This window comes from Oculina patagonica, chromosome 4 (genome assembly GCF_052425735.1).
Source record: "Oculina patagonica isolate OP01 chromosome 4, crgOcupat, whole genome shotgun sequence".
NCBI lineage: Eukaryota > Metazoa > Cnidaria > Anthozoa > Scleractinia > Oculinidae > Oculina > Oculina patagonica.
Window position 1 is genome coordinate 19,182,168 of NC_135761.1, and position 19,403 is coordinate 19,201,570.

The window sequence follows — 19,403 nt, forward strand, 5'->3', positions numbered from 1 at the left end:
CCCTGGTGGCAGGCGATTAGCAGACTATGGGTCTGTGGACTGCGGTGGCAGGCAATTATAACAATTAAACTGCCTCGTCCCCAGGCGTCCTCGTCCTTGGTCGTGCACGGTTCGCTTGGTGTTGTGGGACTGACGTGCACGGTTCGCTTGGCGTTCTGGGCCTGATGCGGACGGGGAAGCGGACGCCTGGCAGATCCTGTTCAGTTTCTTGGCAAAAATGTTCGGTTTCTCGTCAAAAGGCGTTTTAGCGCATTTAACAAGTTTAACGGTCAAGAAATCAACACTGGGAGCTACGTGGAAGTTAGTACTGTCAACATGGGGATTTTGACGGCCTTTCGGATCGTTTTCGTTGCTCTATCGAGCCGATTCTTTTCAGCGTTCACTGAGGCTGGTTTCAGCAAAGCGGGGGTCCCCTTGCTTTAATCTAATGTTGGCGGGAAATCTAGCTCAAAATCAGCGATTTATCCGGAGAAATGGTATGAAATCTGAGCAGAAGATTGAACAGAGAAAATCCCACTTTGATTGCGAGAAGATCGTCAATGGCGGAGGGTAAAGAATCTCTGCCGTCGTTAGAAAATTAAATTTCTTTATAAGCTTCGAACTGAGGGTAAGTTTCGCTTCCATCGATGCCAGAGCTGGTTTGTTTCGTTTCTGAGCAGTGCTTAGCTTCCTTACATTTCGATATACTTTTATTTGTACCTCTTGGCCGTTAAACTTCAGCTATAAAGTCTATAAGCAGCGCTCCAGAGAGAGCCGTTCAAGTGCTAACAAGTGTTTTATCAAACAGTATCAAATTAATGTTGTCCAACGTAGGAGATCTTATGAGAACATGACACATAAACAATTATAATGTGTGCTGATATTTTATTCTAGCTAGGTTAACCTCATAATTTACCTTTCTTGACAGAAAGTACAATTATTGAAATTTCAACTTTGCGTAGTTCTGTTTATTTCAGCACTTAATGTGTTAGTGACCAGAGGAGGCAGATCCTACTCAAAATTTCTTTTTACTGATTCAAGTGTTAATATCGAAATTACTCTCCGCTGATTAATTTGTGTGTTTCTCGTCACTGTACTGCTTGATAATGCATTGATACTGTAAGGAGAAATAAGGTTTTGGTCACTCTTTTGGAGGATTTAAGCAGGATAAGACTACTTTGACAAACTTGTAACAAAAAAAAATATAGTTTTTTCTAGTTGTAGTGTCACAGGGAGTGTTTTTTAGTAGGTGATTTTAGAGAATGTGTGGCAAAACTTTATTCCTAAGGGTAACAAAACACTGGACTATGACAGACAGCAAAACTTAAATCATTTTTGCCGGCCCAAGAGTTTATGGCTGAGATAGTGTAGGAAAAATAAATTGAGATGCCAGGCAATTTTACATCAAAGGGTTTGTTACTGACTCTTAAATGCATTTCATGTGAACATGGCAACTCCTGGCTAACCATATTCAATTTGATTAAGATATAAACCGGCAAACCTGGAGTTGCCACTTTTTCCCCAGTCTGCTAATAGCCCACTGCCTCTAGCAGTCTTGGAAAACAATTAAAACACTTTAAATGTTGAATGTATGCTTTGCCTACCCTGCTGCTTTATACCCATGACAACAGCTGTTGTAAGAGAAAAAGATACCTTTTTACATTTTTAAAAATATTTTTAGTAATACTGATTTTGCAAAACCATCAGACATTTACCTTCAATTTGCAAAAGTTATCTAGCCAGGAGGGTTTTACCTGCATGGCCTTAACCTACTGTGAATTTAAATAAGTTGTGCATGAGATAATCTGAGGATTACTGTTTGTACGACAATTTCCTTGGTGGTGCCCTTCATCTGATTATGATCTAGACATAATAGTTAGCCTTCTCCTGAAAATTAACTTGATTGATTTTCTAAAGTGATTTACTACCCTCTTCAACCCTCCATGTACAGTTCACCCCAGCTCCTTTTGTAATTAGTTAATATCAAGTCAGTGGGAGCATAACAAAGGCCTGTAGACACCAAATTTGCAAGCACAAAGTAAACATTTCTTTTCAGTGGCTAAAAAAGTAAAGAATTTTACAAATACATGTACTATTTTAAATTTGTAAAGAATTACAGGAGAGTGATAAAAAATTAAGAGGGGTTTGTTACTAGAGTTATTTAGAATAAAATGATGGTGGGCCTTGGATGTCCAAAGATGCTAGCCTTGCATATTAATACATAAATATTTATGAGAAAAATTATCTTTCCATTTTTACAAAGCAAGATTTCAAGATGATCTTAAATCATATACCGCACATGAACCATTCTAAAAACTTCATGAAAACAGTGTCACATTCATCAGAAATGCTCTCTGCACCTGCCCCCAAATTAAAAGCCTGCATTGCATGGCATAGGGTACATTCCAAACAATTTAGTTGCCTCAGTTGCATTCACAGCATAAATGGCAGACTCACTGCCACAATGCTTAACAAAAAAAAATGTGTATTTATCCTTAATAAATTGTGGTTTAATGGGAAAAAATCACCTACTGGCAATCAATAAAAAAATTGCATTGAAAAAAATTACAGTTATGATATCAAACATTTTTAATGTAATTTTTATTTTCAATTAATAAAACAACTATCAAAGGTTGTGCTTGATTACTGATAAGCAGATAATTAACATTTTATTGAAGTAAACCAGAGATAGTAGAAATGACATCCCAAAGACAGATGAATTGTTATTTGTATCGATGGATTCATACTGTTGTTGCATTATCTTTGTCGCGTCTGGCTTAAATGAGCGTCCATGGAATAACTAAAAGGCAACTAACTCTCGGGCTCTACGAAAAAAATTCTACACAAAACAATAATGGAAAGGATAACTAATTTTCTTGTCATTTACACTCGGATTTACAAGACAACTTCGATAAACGGAAATGAGTACCTGTCTCTCTTGGAGTTCGGAAAATGTCATTAGACATTTCAACGTCTCTTTGCCGTAAAGGATTTAAAGCTTTTTTAACTTCACAGAGTGCCTCGTATGCTCCTCCTGGCTCTTCTCAAGCTGAGCTGGGACATGAAGCGTGCGAAAATGGTGGTGAAGTCCGTCGTCTTAATAAGAATATTTTTCATAAAAGATGTGTCCAAGGCGCTCTGTGCTGTAAAAATGCTAAATAGACGGCTCTTTTGCTGTTTTTAATACACATTTCAGGGTTGATGACAGTTTGGTCCGCCATATTGGATGCAAGATCTGCCAGGCGCTCCGCGGCTCGCTCCCTAACCATCAATCCCCGCGCTCCCTGTTTTCCCGCCTTACCGCCTCAACGTCCGGCGAATCGGCGCCTGGGGACGAGGCAGACAATTAAATCCAATTTTGATTAATGGAATGCAGGACTGCGGACTGCGTTATGAGTGAAATATAACTTAACAACAAAATTTCACTGCGGACTGTGGACCACGGGAGCAGATGAATAATGGCGGGGTATTCTACGAAAATATTACGAAAATTTACGAAATTACTATCGCAGACCATAAATTTACTCTAGCACAGGCTTAATTGTCATAGTCTATAAGATTCGAACTTTGGCCGGACACCGTACCTCACCGATTTCGCTGATATTTGGCATGCAGTCTTGTTTTAGGGTCCTAACTACCAAATGGATATTAAAAAAATTCAATTCTTTTTATTTTGGAAAATATCGAGAAGGCCGATTTGAAGCGTCCGTGACGGCTCGCCAACATGGCGGATCGAAGGTGTTCTTGTTACTTCGACACTGAACCTGCCGTCACAGTTTCTCGATCATACTTGGTATAGTTATTAAGAACTATCTTTCTTCTTTCTATATATCAGAATAGATTCGGCAAATGTTGAGTTTGGATGATCAACGGCCAAGAAGTTCGAAGGTATGTTAACGATGTTTTGAACAGTCTCAAATTTACTACAAAATGAAAGGCTTATAACTCCACTGTTATCTCGATTTAGAACAAGCCATTTACCATGAACAAAGCTTGTTCATTGGTGAATTGATTCCATTAATAAAAAAATTGGGGAAATGTAACCGTTAAGAATAAAAAATTATGGAACCTCTAGTAAATTGGCCATTTCAGCGCCATTTCAGCGGATCAGCGCATTTAACAGCAAATAATCGGGAGAAACATGAGAGGGTTACAGTCGTTTATAATAAGCAGTTTCCATGTATTCTTTGCTTATCTTAAACAAATGCATGATCTTTGCCAAAGATATGGCGATTTTTTGAGCGTACGATCGTTTCTCCAAATTTTTATGTCGGCAACTTTATTTTATTTGTTGTCGAGATTATACGCTGTTGTTATTCAATATTCGTTTCACAAGAACTTCTGTTGCTCGCATTTCCCAAATCACTGTTTAAGAAATTGCCCATTCTGTCATTCTTACTTTTTCTTTAAAAATTACTAGGAAAGCAAAAATGTCATAGAACGGTTTTATACTAGTGAAAATACCTGTCAGACATATTTTCAACTGTTTGTGTTATCTGGCTGTTTTTACAAATATGCAAATTAAGGAATTCTTAAAGTGCCTATCTTTAATTATTTCACGCTTAAAGATTCCTCTAAATCTTTTCGCCTACCTTTTGGCCAAACGAGGTTTTGTGTCTCCAGGCAGAATGCTCGTTATCAGCAATGAAAGTCGAAGAGATACAGAAGCTCGAGTAAAATTCTAACTGCTGTGAAATGAACATCGTTTGAGCTTGACGTATATTTATAGATTGTGCTCGAGCTCCGTTAATTAAGTTTATTCATTTGGCGATCAGATAAAAATCAATGAATGATCAGAGTTCTTAAAGTCCATTTCTAAGCGCGAGAGACACGGAAGTTTGTTTCAGAAGCATTTATGCATAGAAATACCGGTTTATTTTTGAGCGGTAAATCTGCATTTATAATAGCTGGGAGTTTGGAGTGTATTTTGGTGTTGTTTTTTTTGAGGGGGCTCGGGGGGAGGGGGGTGTGGAAGTGGTGCCTTTGTATCCTCTTTTGTTCTTTTACACAGTGGCCTGAATTTGGAACAGTTCGGGGAATGGATTATCAATTACTCTTCGTTATGCCATGTCGCCCCTTAATGTGGGAGCGCCGCGCCTCAATTCACGATAAAAAATTTATGGCCGCCCGGTCCATTTATGTAGTTCTCCGCCAGGTCTCTCAATAGGCAGGTTACGAGCCTAGTGGCCCATCAGGCCGGATGTCATACCGGTTTCCGCAACGTGAAGCGACAACGAGTATTTTTTACTCCACCCGGATGGGATGCTATTCCATCGCAGGGTTACCTCCCTTCCCGAAAAGCTAAAGATTGACTGGTAATCATTTTTACACCTGGGTAAGGAAAGGGACTCTGGGAGTTGAGAGGCTTTCCAAAGAACTTAACGCATTGTCCCCCAAAAGCTCTATCCAGGACTGTTTGGTCCAGAGTCCAGCGCAGTGACCATTATTAGGCCATCACGCTCCCCAACCGTGTAAGAAAGTGCAAAAATCTGCTTGTATAAGCCCTGGGGTTGTACAGTTTGGTACGAAATGTGGGCTTTTAAATGTGTTAATTAAGTTTATTCATTTGGCGATCAGATAAAAATCAATGAATGATCAGAGTTATTAAAGTCCATTTCTAAGCACGAGAGACACGGAAGTTTGTTTCAGAAGCATTTATGCATAGAAATACCGGTTTATTATTGACTGACGCGGTTAAAAAATACTCGGCTTCTAGCGGTAAATCTGCATTTATAATAGCTGGGAGTTTGGTTTTTTTTTTGGTGTTGTTGTAGGAAGGCGGGGGGAGGGGGGTGGAAGTGGTGCCTTCGAATCCTCTTTAGATCTCTGACACATTGGTCTGAATGTTGAACAAAAGAGCTCATCTGTTAATAAGCATAATGCGAGCTGATTTTGAAATGAACATGACTTTACGTTTGTGTCATCAGTAATTATCGTGTTCGAAGAAGGCGTGGCTTACTCGCGGCAAGAACAACATAATAACAGTGAAGCTAACACATTTTCCTCATTGATTTGAAATGAATTTCGAATCAATTCTTTTTAGGGCAAGTTAAAAGATACAAATGTTTTTCGTCCAGATTTTTACAAAAAAAAAGCAGGTGAGAACTTGGCTGTTTTTGTTATCTCGAACTTTTTTTTTATAAAAGTCGAACCTCTCCATAAGGACACCTCTCGTGATGCGTCATGACTTACATCACGTATGTCCTTATCGCCGACCTAGGTGAAGAAAGGGACTACTGTAATTACTCGAATAAGCGCCGCGGCGCTTATTAAATTTTTTACGCCTCCAGTGCGGCGCTTATTTGAGGGCGGCGCTTATTAAAAAGTTTGACGCCACAAAGAATCTAATCCTTTACATTTATTAAAATAGGGTCCCCTGATTGCCAAAAGTCGTCTCTTGCTGAAGATTGTACTGAAGAATGTTCAATAGAAAAACTGAGCGGTAAAACAAGCACTTTGAACTGCAGAACGTCGCTTTTGATGGAAAGAAATGTCCAAGTTTGTTTAAGAGTTGCTTTGTAGTTCTGTTTCTAGTTAAACAGATTTCCTTGAATAAGCGCCGCATCGGGACTGCGGCGCCGGGGACGGCGCTTATTAACTTTTTTGTCGGAAATGCGGCGCTTATTCGGGGACGGCGCTTATTCGAGTAAATACGGTATGATAGTACAGAGGCTTTCCGGAGAACTCAACGCAATATCCCCCCAAAGCTCGAACCGGTATTTAAAAATCTCAAAAAAGTGTTAATATGAATTGTAAATCCACTCATAGCGGTCTGGCCTTACTAAAACCTGGAGAGAGAAAAATACAGTGGGCAGATAAATGAAAGCTGCTCGAGAGTACGCTGTTGAGCAGATTCTGTGAAATTCCTCTTTTTATCCTTTTCCTTCATAAGCCCTCCCAATTCAAGGCCCATATATTTCTTCCAAGTCAACTGTCAAAGTTTAAGGCCACTTTTTTCCTACCAGGTTACCGTCTTGAGAGTTTTAAATTTTATTAAATCTTGGTGACACTGTCCCTTTAATTCATTAATGTAATTCAAATCAGTTTATAAAAACGTTTTTCAGAAAACAACTGAAGTATTTTAATTTCGCTTTAAGCCACCGCACCCCAACCACGGATATAAGACCTACCACATTTAAAAGCCCACATTTCGTACCAAACTGTACAACCCCAGGGCTTATACAAGCAGATTTTTGCACTTTCTTACACGGTTGGGGAGCGTGATGGCCTAATAATGGTCACTGCGCTGGACTCCGGACCAAACAGTCCCGGATAGAGATTTTGGGGGACAATGCGTTAAGTTCTTTGGAAAGCCTCTCAACTCCCAGAGTCCCTTTCCTTACCCAGGTGTAAAAATGATTACCAGTCAATCTTTAGCTTTTCGGGAAGGGAGGTAAACCTGTGATGGAATAGCATCCCATCCGGGTGGAGTAAAAAATACTCGTTGTCGCTTCACGTTGCGGAGACCGGTATGAGCTCCGGCCTGATGGGCCACTAGGCTCGTAACCTGCCTATTGAGAGACCTGGCGGAGAACTACATAAATGGACCGGGCGGCCATAAATTTTTTTATCGTTTGGCCGAAAGGTAGGCGAAAAGATTTAGAGGAATCTTTAAGCGTGAAATAGTTAAAGATAGGCACTTTAAGAATTCCTTAATTTGCATATTTGTGAAAACAGCCAGATAACACAAACAGTTGAAGTTATGCCTGACAGGTATTTTCACTAGTATAAAACCGTTCTATGACATTCTTGCTTTCCTAGTAATTTTTAAAGAAAAAGTAAGAATGACCCTGTTACGGAATGGGAAATTTCTTAAACAGTGATTTGGGAAATGCGAGCAACAGAAGTTCTTGTGAAACGAATATTGAATAACAACAGCGTATAATCTCGACAACAAATAAAATAAAGTTGCCGACATAAAATTTTGGAGAAACGATCGTACGCTCAAAAATCGCCATATCTTTGGCAAAGATTATGTATTTGTTTAAGATAAGCAAAGAATACCTGAAAACTGCTTATTATAAATGACTGTATAAACCCTTTCATGTTTCTCCCGATTATTTGCTGTTAAATGCGCTGATCCGCTGAAATGGCGCTGAAATGGCCAATTTACTAGAGGTTCCATAATTTTTTATTCTTAACGGTTACATTTCCCCAATTTTTTTATTAATGGAATCAATTCACCAATGAACAAGCTTTGTTCATGGTAAATGGCTTGTTCTAAATCGAGATAACAGTGGAGTTATAAGCCTTTCATTTTGTAGTAAATTTGAGACTGTTCAAAACATCGTTAACATACCTTCGAACTTCTTGGCCGTTGATCATCCAAACTCAACATTTGCCGAATCTATTCTGATATATAGAAAGAAGAAAGATAGTTCTTAATAACTATACCAAGTATGATCGAGAAACTGTGACGGCAGGTTCAGTGTCGAAGTAACAAGAACACCTTCGATCCGCCATGTTGGCGAGCCGTCACGGACGCTTCAAATCGGCCTTCTCGATATTTTCCAAAATAAAAAGAATTGAAACTTTTTAATATCCATTTGGTAGTTAGGACCCTAAAACAAGACTGCATGCCAAATATCAGCGAAATCGGTGAGGTACGGTGTCCGCGAACTTTTAAAAAAGCTCGAAAATTATGGAGTATTACACTTAAGTGTCTTCAATAGTGTAAAGGTCGGGACAACTTATGCGACTTGACAGGTCGCGGTGACAAGTCGCTCCATGTGTACTGCTTACAACTAAGTCGCTGCAACAAGGTGTTTGTTTGGTGCACAAACAGCTAATTTGGAAGAGGGGGAATGCAAACTAGTTTTTCCATATTCAATATGGCGAAAATACATGACGCGCTCTCAAACCAGTTTGAATTCGTGCAAGACGTTGCAGGGACAAAATTCTGTTGCAGCGACACAGTTTGTCGCATGTCACACTAGGCGACTGTCGCCGCGGCGTGTTGCAGCGACGTGTCGCCTAGTGTGTCCAGACCTTAATGGCAGTTTAATTATAATGTGTGGTTCCAAAAATATCCATACCTACCCCAAGATTGGACCCTTCCGACCCCCTGGAACTTTCAGTTTAGCTTCATACTTTATTTTAAAAATTTGGGCTATTGCGCCCTCCCTCCCCTTCAGAATTTCCATTGACCATCCTTGGGGTGAGTATCAAATTTTCTGGAACCGCACAATGTAGGTGTCTTGGATCAGATCAAAAGTCTCATTTGCGATCCTCCGATCCGCCTTAATCTGCCTAAGGGGATCAAGAACTGTAAAGAGAAACAGGAACATTGACATTTATGATATGGACTTTCAAGTAGAGAATTCTCGTACTGCAATTTAGATCGAATATTTTGTTTTAAATATATAGTTCTTCTTTTATTATTGCTCTCGAAGTCGCTTTTACTATTTTTCTACATTTTTAAAGACACTGTTTTTATTATTATGTAAATAATATGTTTATATATAAAGTTCTTATTCGAATAGTCAAATCATTGTAATTCTTTTAGAAATTGGTTAATAAAGTTTTTATTTAATTTAAAAAAAAAAATGTAGGCATTTACTTATAAAAGTACTGTAAGCTGCAGATTTATTCAGACTAATCTATTTTTTAACCTTTTCACATTTTCCTGTTTTCTATGGAATATATAATTATATATTGTTTTTACCGGTTTCACTTGTAATAATAATAATAATAATAATAATAATAATAATAATAATAATAAACCTTTATTTAATCACGATCTGTTTTAAAGCAAATACATGCTCGAGGGGTCGTGTGTGACTATCTACCTACCTAAGAAAATTAATATTACATTGTAATAAACTAAAATAAACGATATTACATTTTAAAAAGATTAAGGTTTAAAATTGAAAACCGCACATGTGTTTCGGAGTTGTCTGGATCGACAAACTGCTAAAATTAAGTTTTTTAAATATGGGGTCCATTCTCGCTTTTTTGCAAAACTGCTTGTGGTTGGTATCGTTATTAAAGTAGCTTGACACAAAATTCCATAAGACTGCACCTCTGTGCTGGATTTAGTTCTTTAAAAAGGACGTTGAAAATCGTGGGGCAACCGCTTTTTTGTGTCCTCTTAGGTTGTAGGGTCCGTGTCTCCACGTTACTAAATCTGAAATCGTTTTAGGAGTCTTTTCGATTACAACATTGTAAAACAGCTTAAGAGGCTGTATCTGTAATAGTGGTCTGCCCGTTCTGGCTTGTTAAATAGATTTCGCTCTTTTCTAGTGTGTTGCAAGACTTTCATGTACTTATACTAAAAACACAATTCACTTGACCGGATCATTAATTTTTTTCGAGTTTTTAAGGATTTTCGGTTCACCCGAACGAGCACTTGTAACGACCACTGTCAAGGCTTAAATTTACCACAACTTTGAAAATTAATTAAAAAAGAACTAACAACTTCTGTACCAAACAAACACTGCAGCCTGTTAAATTATGTCTTTTTAATTTATCACACCAACTTTCACGAACATTGAGCTCGAATCAAGCTAGCAGCAAAACATTAATGACACCCCTATCACACACCTTGATGAAACACTTGAAAACGGCTCAGATTCAAACTTTATTTTTGAAAAAGTGAGGCGGTCTACTTCAATCAAACCAACGCAGCCGAAAAGTAGATGTAATAGAAAATGTTCCTATCGAAAAAAACCTTTTGGTATCGTCTTAATGAAATATTTACAGCTGTGTAATCTTGCCCAATTTCGAAGATCTTCATGTTTGCAGCCATTTTGAGGGACTCGTCAGGACGAGGAGTTTCATCAACTGGCCTCGCAGACATACCTCACACCTTCAGAAATAAACAAAGATTAGATATAAATGCATTGCAGTTCAACTGAAAGAGAATAAATCGTGTTTAAAAATGGAAGCTCGACTTACATTTTGACTGTTACGGACGTCTACGGACGTACGGTTGTTACTATTGGAATTTCGCTCGATGATTCCACTAGAAATAACAATATTTGACATACAAACTTCGACTTAATGTAACCTATGAATCAGCTCAAGGCAGTAACTTTGTGCTTTTCCTTCCTTACTGGCGTACAGCAAAGATTTTCCATCGCAAAACGTTGAACGTCGAAGAAACAGCTGAAGAAACGGCCTGTCGGTCACTACTTCATGTATGAGGCACTATACGGTACACATACAGTACACAACGGTACTCCATACATGAAGTATATAACCGACCAATCGATAAACATGTCAGTTTGGTCTTCTTTACCTGATGCTTGCTGTTTTGTCGTGAAAACAACTTCGCTGTACGCCGGTAAAGAAGGGAAAGCACGAGGTTAATACCTTTAACTGATTCAAACGCTACATTCAGTCAAAGTCTGCGTGTCAAATATTGTTATTTGTTGTGGAATCATCAAGCGAAATTCGAACAAGAATGACCTTACGCCCGTAGAAATCGTTGAAATGTAAGTCGAGCTTCCATTTTTAAACACGATTTATTCTCTTTCAGTTGAACTGCAATGCATTTATATCTAATCTTTGTTTATTTCTGATGGTGTTAGGTATGTCTGCGAGGCCAGTTGATGAAACTCCTCGTCCTGACGAGTCCCTCAAAATGGCTGCAAACACGAAGATCTTCGAAATTGGGCAAGTTTACACAGCTGTAAATATTTCATTAAGACGATACCAAAAGGTTTTTTTCGATAGGAACATTTTCTATTACATCTACTTTTCGGCTTCGTTGGTTTGATTGAAGTAGACCGCCTCACTTTTTCAAAAATAAAGTTTGAATCTGAGCCGTTTTCAAGTGTTTCATCAAGGTGTGTCATAGGGGTGTCGTTAATGTTTTGCTGCTAGCTTGATTCGAGCTCAATGTTCGTGAAAGTTGGTGTGATAAATTAAAAAGACATAATTTAACAGGCTGTAGTGTTTGTTTGGTACAGAAGTTGTTAGTTCTTTTTTAATTAATTTTCAAAGTTGTGGTAAATTTAAGCCTTGACAGTGGTCGTTGCAAGTGCTCGTTCGGGTGAACCGAAAATCTTTAAAAACTCGAAAAAAAATAATGATCCGGTCAAGTGAATTGTGTTTTTAGTATAAGTACATGAAAGCCTTGCAACACACTAGAAAAGAGCGAAATCTATTTTACAAGCCAGAACGGGCAGACCACTATTACAGATACAGCCTCTTAATAAGACTGAGTTTGTATAAATCGAGTATTGAGTCCCACTTAGTGATTTCCATCACCGTATCCGAAGGTGTGTCCCATGACAAGTTGAAGATAATTCTCGCTGCCCTGCGATGTAATGTTTCAAGTGCTTGTATGTGTTCAGAAATGTTACAACCCCCCCCCCCCCCCCCCCCCAGACGATGATGCCATACGTAACAGACGGCAGTATGACTTTGAAATAAAGGTCGAGGAGAGCTCTTCTTTTCAAAAATGAACATTTTTTCAGCAGGTTTAACTTCTTGGAGAAATTTCTTTTCAGTTCGGAAAGGTGTTTCGACCAGGTGAGCTTATGGTCTATGATGACACCCAGCAGCCTTGTGTGGTGCACCCATGAGATTGTAGTCCAGCCAATTGTAATGAGGGGATGTGGCCCAATGAAAGAACCTCTATGTAACAGCATTGCCTCGCATTTTGTAGAGTGTGGTGTAAGGGAGTTGGTAACACACCATTCGTTAAGTTCATTAAGCGCTTTGTTAAGAAGACTACAGGCTTCATCAATAGTTGAGCCGATGCAGTAGACTGTTGTATCGTCAGCGTACTGATATAAGGTGCCCGAAGATACGGCGTCTGGCATGTCGTTGGTATATAGGTTGAACAGTCACGGACCTAGGACTGATCCTTGTGGAATGCCACAGGTTACCTTCAGCTTTTTTGACTGGGTAGAGTTCGCTACTGTAATCTGCGATCTTTGATTCAGGTAGTCCGTCAACCAAGATAGGAGGTGTCCCACGATCCCAAATCTATGCTTTAGTTTAGATAAAATAATTTTATGGGAAACACAGTCAAATGCCTTTCTGAAATCCACGAAGGCAGTAGCAACCACTAAATTTCTGTCAAGGGCTTGCCTCCAACATTCCGTGAGATAAACCAGCAATAGTTGGATCGAGTGGTTCTTTACTTGGTACACTGAATAAGGAGATGGGTCGGTAATTACTCGTATCAGTCGGGTCGTCCTTTTTGAAAACAGGGCATAGGTGTGCCGTCTTCCATTGGTCAAAAACTTTGCCTTTCTCAACATTTAGCGAGTACAACTTGGTGAGCGGTGGAACAACTTCTGGTTCAGCTATACGCAACAACTTAGGAGTTATTTGGTCTGGTCCCGTGGCTTTGTTAGTTTTTAGGGCTTTAATTTTGCTCGATATCAGCTTTTCCGAGATTTGAATGTTAGAGACCGTTTGTATCGTTGTTGCATCTCTGTTTTCCCTTTCTGTGGCGATTGCAGGATTCCTTGAGAGATTTTCACCAATGCTTGCGAAAAAAGCATTTATCAAGTTTGCTTTTTCTTCGTCCCGAACAGCGAGAGTGTTATCGTGTCGTTTTAGTGGCCCAATTTGAGGTGTTCTCTTTGGGTTTGTTGCATCGGAGAGAATCTTAGCTTCCAATACGCTGCAGTGGATTTCGCAGATTCGATTTTTTCACGGAAGACGTTTGCTTTCGCTTTTCTTTCGTCGGCGTTTTTTTCATTCCTGACTTTTTTGTATCTGGCCCAGGCAGTCTCGTCTTTAGTAGCCACAGCAGACTTGAATAATTTGTATCGGTAATTTATCTTTCTTCTTATTTCGTTTGTAATCCACGGTGCGCTCTTGCTTCGAATTTTAATCTTTTAGAGGTGCATGTTTGTCGCAGATTTCTTTAAAAAGCCAGTTCCATGCCCATAGCACATCATCCATATCTTCAAACGTGTTTGCTACATGAAACGGTGCATGTGAGAGGTCGGAATGGAATTCGTTTACGTTGAAATGCTTAACTGATGGTGATGAATCTCGGCGGCGGGCGTTTTTGCCGCAGTTTTAAAGTTGCGTAAATTAGGCTGTGGTCTGAAATTCCCAACTGTGTCACTCCTTTAATGTTTATCAATTCAGGTTTGGTGGTGACAATCAGATCAATTAGTGTTTTTGTTTTAGGCGTTTCTCGAGTTGGTTCGTCTATGATATTATGCATATCGAACTGTTCAAAAAAGCGAGTAGTTTTCTTGCTTTATTTTGCACGTCTGGCTTTATTTCACTGAAGCTCAACAGATCACAGTTGAAATCGCCCGGTAGAAAAATATGATCTGTCTTAATCCACGCCTTTTCGAAAATACTGTAGGGCATTCAAGCTCTGATCTGTAGATAATTAACAATTAGACGGCAAGCTCGAGGTTTCTACCGGCTGATAGTTGGCGAGGGGCGAAGCCCCGAGCCAACTATCAAAAGCCGGTAGAAACTGAGAGCGAGCCGTCTAATTGTGTTAGCATAACCCACTGACCGATCTATTAAACTCAGAATATCGCTAGAATTGATTTATTGAAGGTTTTGATTGATAAAATTCAACGAAGACTAAGCGCGCGCTCCGAGAGCCTTCTACGGATCGATAGTAGGCACCTGTGTAGCCAATCAGATTGCGCGATTACCAATAGTAGGTCAGTGTGGTTATGCTAACGGCGAATAGAACGTCGGTCGTAGGAAACTTGACCTGAACCCATATAGCTTCCAGATTCGGGCTATTTAGATCTTTGCGTTCTACGGCTTGCAGATAATTTCTGCAATACATCACACATCCGCCTCCTTTGCATTTCTTTCTATCCCGGCGAAACAGCCTCATATCCTCTATGTGTAAATCGTTGTCTGACACAGAATTATCCAAATGATGCCTCTGTAACCGTCTAAATTGATTCATTTAAGTACTCACGAATGTGTTGTATTTTTCCGCTGCGTAACATATTATATTTTGATCGCTAGATAAAGCTAAGCAAATCAGTTCAGATTAAATCGGTTCCGGAAAAGAATATAGCCTGCAGTCGATTAAAATCTCATTCATTTGTCTCAAGTTTTCAATAGTTTACTATTAAAACAATTTTATACCCTGTAATCCTTTATTGAAGCGATTTTTCTTTCACAATTTCATGGCCTCGACAGAAACTTTTCCGCATGAATTAAAACCAAAGCGTAGTGACGTCACCGGACGGCATTAGGCCCAGATGTGTTCAGACGTCCCTTCTGGCAAGCAGGCGAGCACAGAGAGATGTCTGAAATTCAGGCTATGCGCGTCCTTACTGCGCAGAATTTTACGCGTAATTAGCACGCTCACATAAACAAAACGGCGGCTTTTTTCTATCCGGCTTGGCTCCCGCGAGAGAGAAATCATCGTTTTCTCATAAACAAGTTCGGTGACCTATCCTTTTTTTCTCTTTTTTCGAAAGTAGCGATCAAATTCTTTCTATAAAATGAATACAGATCATTTTCTATGGCAGAATGATACATTATCACCGAAAACGTGTACTTTGTCAGTACTCGCAAAGGAAATATATGGAATTATATGGTAAATACAAGGTCTTCCTGCTCTTGAACGAATACGGTGAACCCCCTTTTTTATTTCAAAATTTAACTTCCCTTAAGGTAAACAATCAACTGGCAAAGTTTGGTTGGAAATCTATGAGCAGTTCTATTTCAAGGGAATCACCTTAACGCGAAACGCAGTTAATTCTGCAAAAGTCAGGGTGGAGAAAGTTTTCAAGAAGGGCTGAATGAGCCCCTGGGAAACGAATCTCTCCAGATCATTTCCAAACGGCTCTGCAAACACACGAAAGGGACCCTATAGTCACTGTTTGCCAATTGGGAAGAATAATAAAAGGGATTTTTTCTGCTCAATCAGAAGCCAGCATTCGCAGAGCCATTAATGAAATGGTCTGTAGAGACTCGTTTCCCGGGGGCTCTTCCCTCTTCTTAAAAATTTTCGCCGCCTTCAGTTTTTCCGGGTTTACTTCGTTTCGCCCAGGCTAACAGTCCCTGATTTTTTTTTCATTTTTGATTTCACTATTTTTCATGATAAAGAAAAAAGTGCATAAATCGATGAAATAAGTTCGAAAAATTAATCAAATGGAAAAAATGCACAGATACTGGAAAATTCCTGAAAATTGTTATCCTCTTTGGAAGGAGAACAATGTCATGCAAATTTTGGGCAAAACGTTGACAAAAAAACACCCTTGACAAAATTATGTCCGAAACACGTAGTTGGCTTTACGCATTGCGTTACACGTAGAGGTACGCATCTGGTCACGCCCTTAGCTTCGATTTAATTGACAGCTCAGTCCTGTGTGCTGTCGAGGAAAGAATATGATTTAATGGAAAAACAAATGACAAAGCAAAAAGGTTTGCTTTTGCTATGAACAAGAGACAGTGTAGAGTCACGTTTATACACAACCCAGTTGCCATGTTAATACAAAGGTAACTGAGGCGTTTTATTTAATGTATTTGGATTTTGCATTAAAAAAAATCGCCAATATTCCAAAAGCACCCGATCCTTAAGCATTTGAAACTCTCATTTTTCATGCCTTACAAGGCCCCTTTAAGCTTGATTGCACTAACACTAATGATGAGCGGTTTTATCCAAGTGTTGAGATTCAAAATAGCTTGGCTTTTTGAACACAAAAACACTGATAAAATTCAATGCGTCGATTTGTAAAATTCAGTTCATTTTACCTCTTATTAGAATCGATTGGTTTTCTATGTCGATACAGGTCTTGTTAAAATTAAAAAAGGGGCTATACAATCATGTCTGTCTAATTAACATTCGTTCAACTGATAGTTTTATAAGGGTTTGATCAATTGAAAATTATTCTTTTCTTGGGGCACAAAGACGGAATTGTTAAGTATTGGCTTAGATTCACTTCCATTTCGCTTAAAAGCACGTTCTATTATTTTTCATCCTATAAATAGTTACCTCCATCACAAATTAAATAAGTGATTTCAGTTAACCCGTGAAATAGTTATTTCCCTTTTAGATAATAATTTATTAGACACAAATTTCATTGTTTTCTTTTGTTTCCGTTCGACTATTACGCACAAACTGGTAGATATTGTTTCACGGGTTAAATGAAATCACTCTAGTGACTGTTTCTGTGACTTTTGGCCGAGTAATAGTAAACTATAATGATCTCTATAGCTTATGAGGCTGGTTGAGGTTTTCAATATATTTACAGGAACTGCTGCTAAAGAATTTGCTACTCTATATAAATACGTGAAAATCAACCCATAAAGTAAAGACTCAGTGGAACAAATACAGCACTTAGGGAAATGGGAATTGAACTTTCTGAATTCATGCAGCAAAATTACCATTAGCAGAACAATTATTAAGAAATTATTTCGAACAATTTCGCTATTTCTGTGTTGCTGATCAATTTGTCACACTTGAAGATCATTGACAAAATTTGGTTTAAAATGCTAGTCTGATACTGTGCCGCGGGGAATGCACTTTCAGCAGTTGGATGTCTTTATAACTTGCTGTTCACGTATAAGATTTTAATTATTTTTGCGCATTGAAAGTGCTTTAATTTTTTTCTGACCTCAGTACTCCAAGCTTCTTCATGCTACAGAAACTGGAGTTAATTGCAAGAGCTGTGAACCAGCTGTACTTTAAAAAAAAAAAGGCTTTACCTCAAGAAAATGGTCCTCGCGAGAGTCTTATTTTGAATAAACAATAAGTAAGAAATAGAAAAGAACAGAATTTCACAAAGAAAACCATATATTTTACTTTAATTCTCGCCTGCGAAAGGAAATGATTTCATAAGCTTAGCTGGCAGTGTAAGGGAGATCTTTTCACCTTTATCCGCTTAGTTTACCTCTGCTTTTTTGCGTACCCGACAGTCAGTAAATAAAACTGAGTTTTCTGTTTTATGAAAATATAGAAATAATGGCAAGGTTTTCAGAAAGAAATACAATATCGCCGCCTTAGGTTTAGCAAAATGGTAAACCGTTATCTGTTTGGAAAAAAGAGAAACTAAAAAAGAAAAGAAAAAACACAAACAGTCGACTCCCGATAACTCGGACCTTCAAGGGAAATTGAAAAAGGTTCGAGTTATCGAGAGTTGAAAACAAATGACCCGAAATAAGGGGATAACGGTGTTGAATGTTTTCTATTGAACTGGACTGACACGTTTTGTGTAATGGAAAGTAGGACCGAAAAATTACACGGTTCCTTTAAAATAAATTCAATGTTGTGGACAAAATTCAATGTTTTGACTTGTCGCTTCTTGACAGACATGGCTCGAGTTATTGACTGTAAAATTATATAGAAAATGACCTGAATGGAAACAAAAATTGCTTTGAGTTAGCGGTAGGTTCCATTTATCGAGGATTAGACTTACCCAGGGGAAAAAAATTGAAGTAGATGTTTGCCAGAAATCCAGGGAAAATGGATTTTGGCTCGAGTTAGCGCGAGGTTCGAGTTGGCGAGGGTTGGAGTTATCGAGCCAGTCGACTGTATGTATGAAACAAGAAGCTTGAGAAGCTTGAGAAGCTTAAAATCGGGCGCTTAATAATTAGCTATCTGTTTTGAGTTGAAAGGCAGGGTACAGTACAGTAAAAATCACTGGAAAAACAGTCACTTAAACCTATTCAGGCCGGGGGGGGGGGGGGGGGGGGCTTTTGAGGCCCGCGCTGACTTTGGACGCTTATAACTTTTTCAAGATTCAACCAAACGCTGCCAAATTTTGCGCGTTTATCTAAAATTTATCTCGTAAATCATTTGGTAGGATTAGTTATTGTGCCAGTAACGTCATTTTGACAGGCTTGTTTTCCCAAATTTGAATTTGTCGTGTTTCAATTTAATAATGAAAATCTGGAATGTTTTCAAGATTGCATTATTACCTAATGACATAATGGTCTCAATTTGTAAAAATATATTTCACACAATACAAATAAACGATTGAACTAGACGTCTAGAAAATATTAACTTGTAACACTTAGCAAAGTGCAGCCTTTTCTCAATACTTAATAAAGGCGGGGGTTTTACCTGAAGACCAATTTTTCCAACGCTTTAGGTGGCTGACGCATTTCAGTATTTTCCAGCCCTTACACTTTAATGGAATAGTATACAACCCCTAATCAGGTAACTACTATTGTCAAGAAAATGATCACAACTTATTGACCAATGATTAGGTATTTGTTTCATACCATTACTGTAATAGCAACTGGTGAAGAATAGTAGTTCTGACCCAAAGTATAAGGGCTGGAAAACACTGAAAACCATTTCAGCCGCGTTTCAAGGAATCCAAAAAAGCTTTACTTATCCCATATATATTTGTTTTGCAGTATTTTGTTAATTTGTGGACGATTTTGGGGGATGTCTGGGAGGCGATAGTTTTTCTCAAAGGATTAGTAAAATTTAGACAAATAAGAAATATTGGAGATTTAATGTGATTTTAAAATTTGAATTTGAAGTTAAAAATTGGTGGACGGACACCACACTG

General features: G+C 38.6%; 1 protein-coding gene and 1 long non-coding RNA gene across 2 annotated transcripts in view; one reads left to right on the top strand and one right to left on the bottom strand.

The window, feature by feature from the left end:
• The window catches only part of LOC144651780 (uncharacterized), a 116,430-nt gene that overhangs the window by 84,953 nt on the left and 12,074 nt on the right, over positions 1-19,403 (bottom strand). The window lies entirely within an intron of this gene.
• Positions 1-19,403, top strand: part of LOC144652026 (uncharacterized) — a 98,043-nt gene that overhangs the window by 76,659 nt on the left and 1,981 nt on the right. The gene's annotated exons all lie outside the window — the stretch shown is intronic.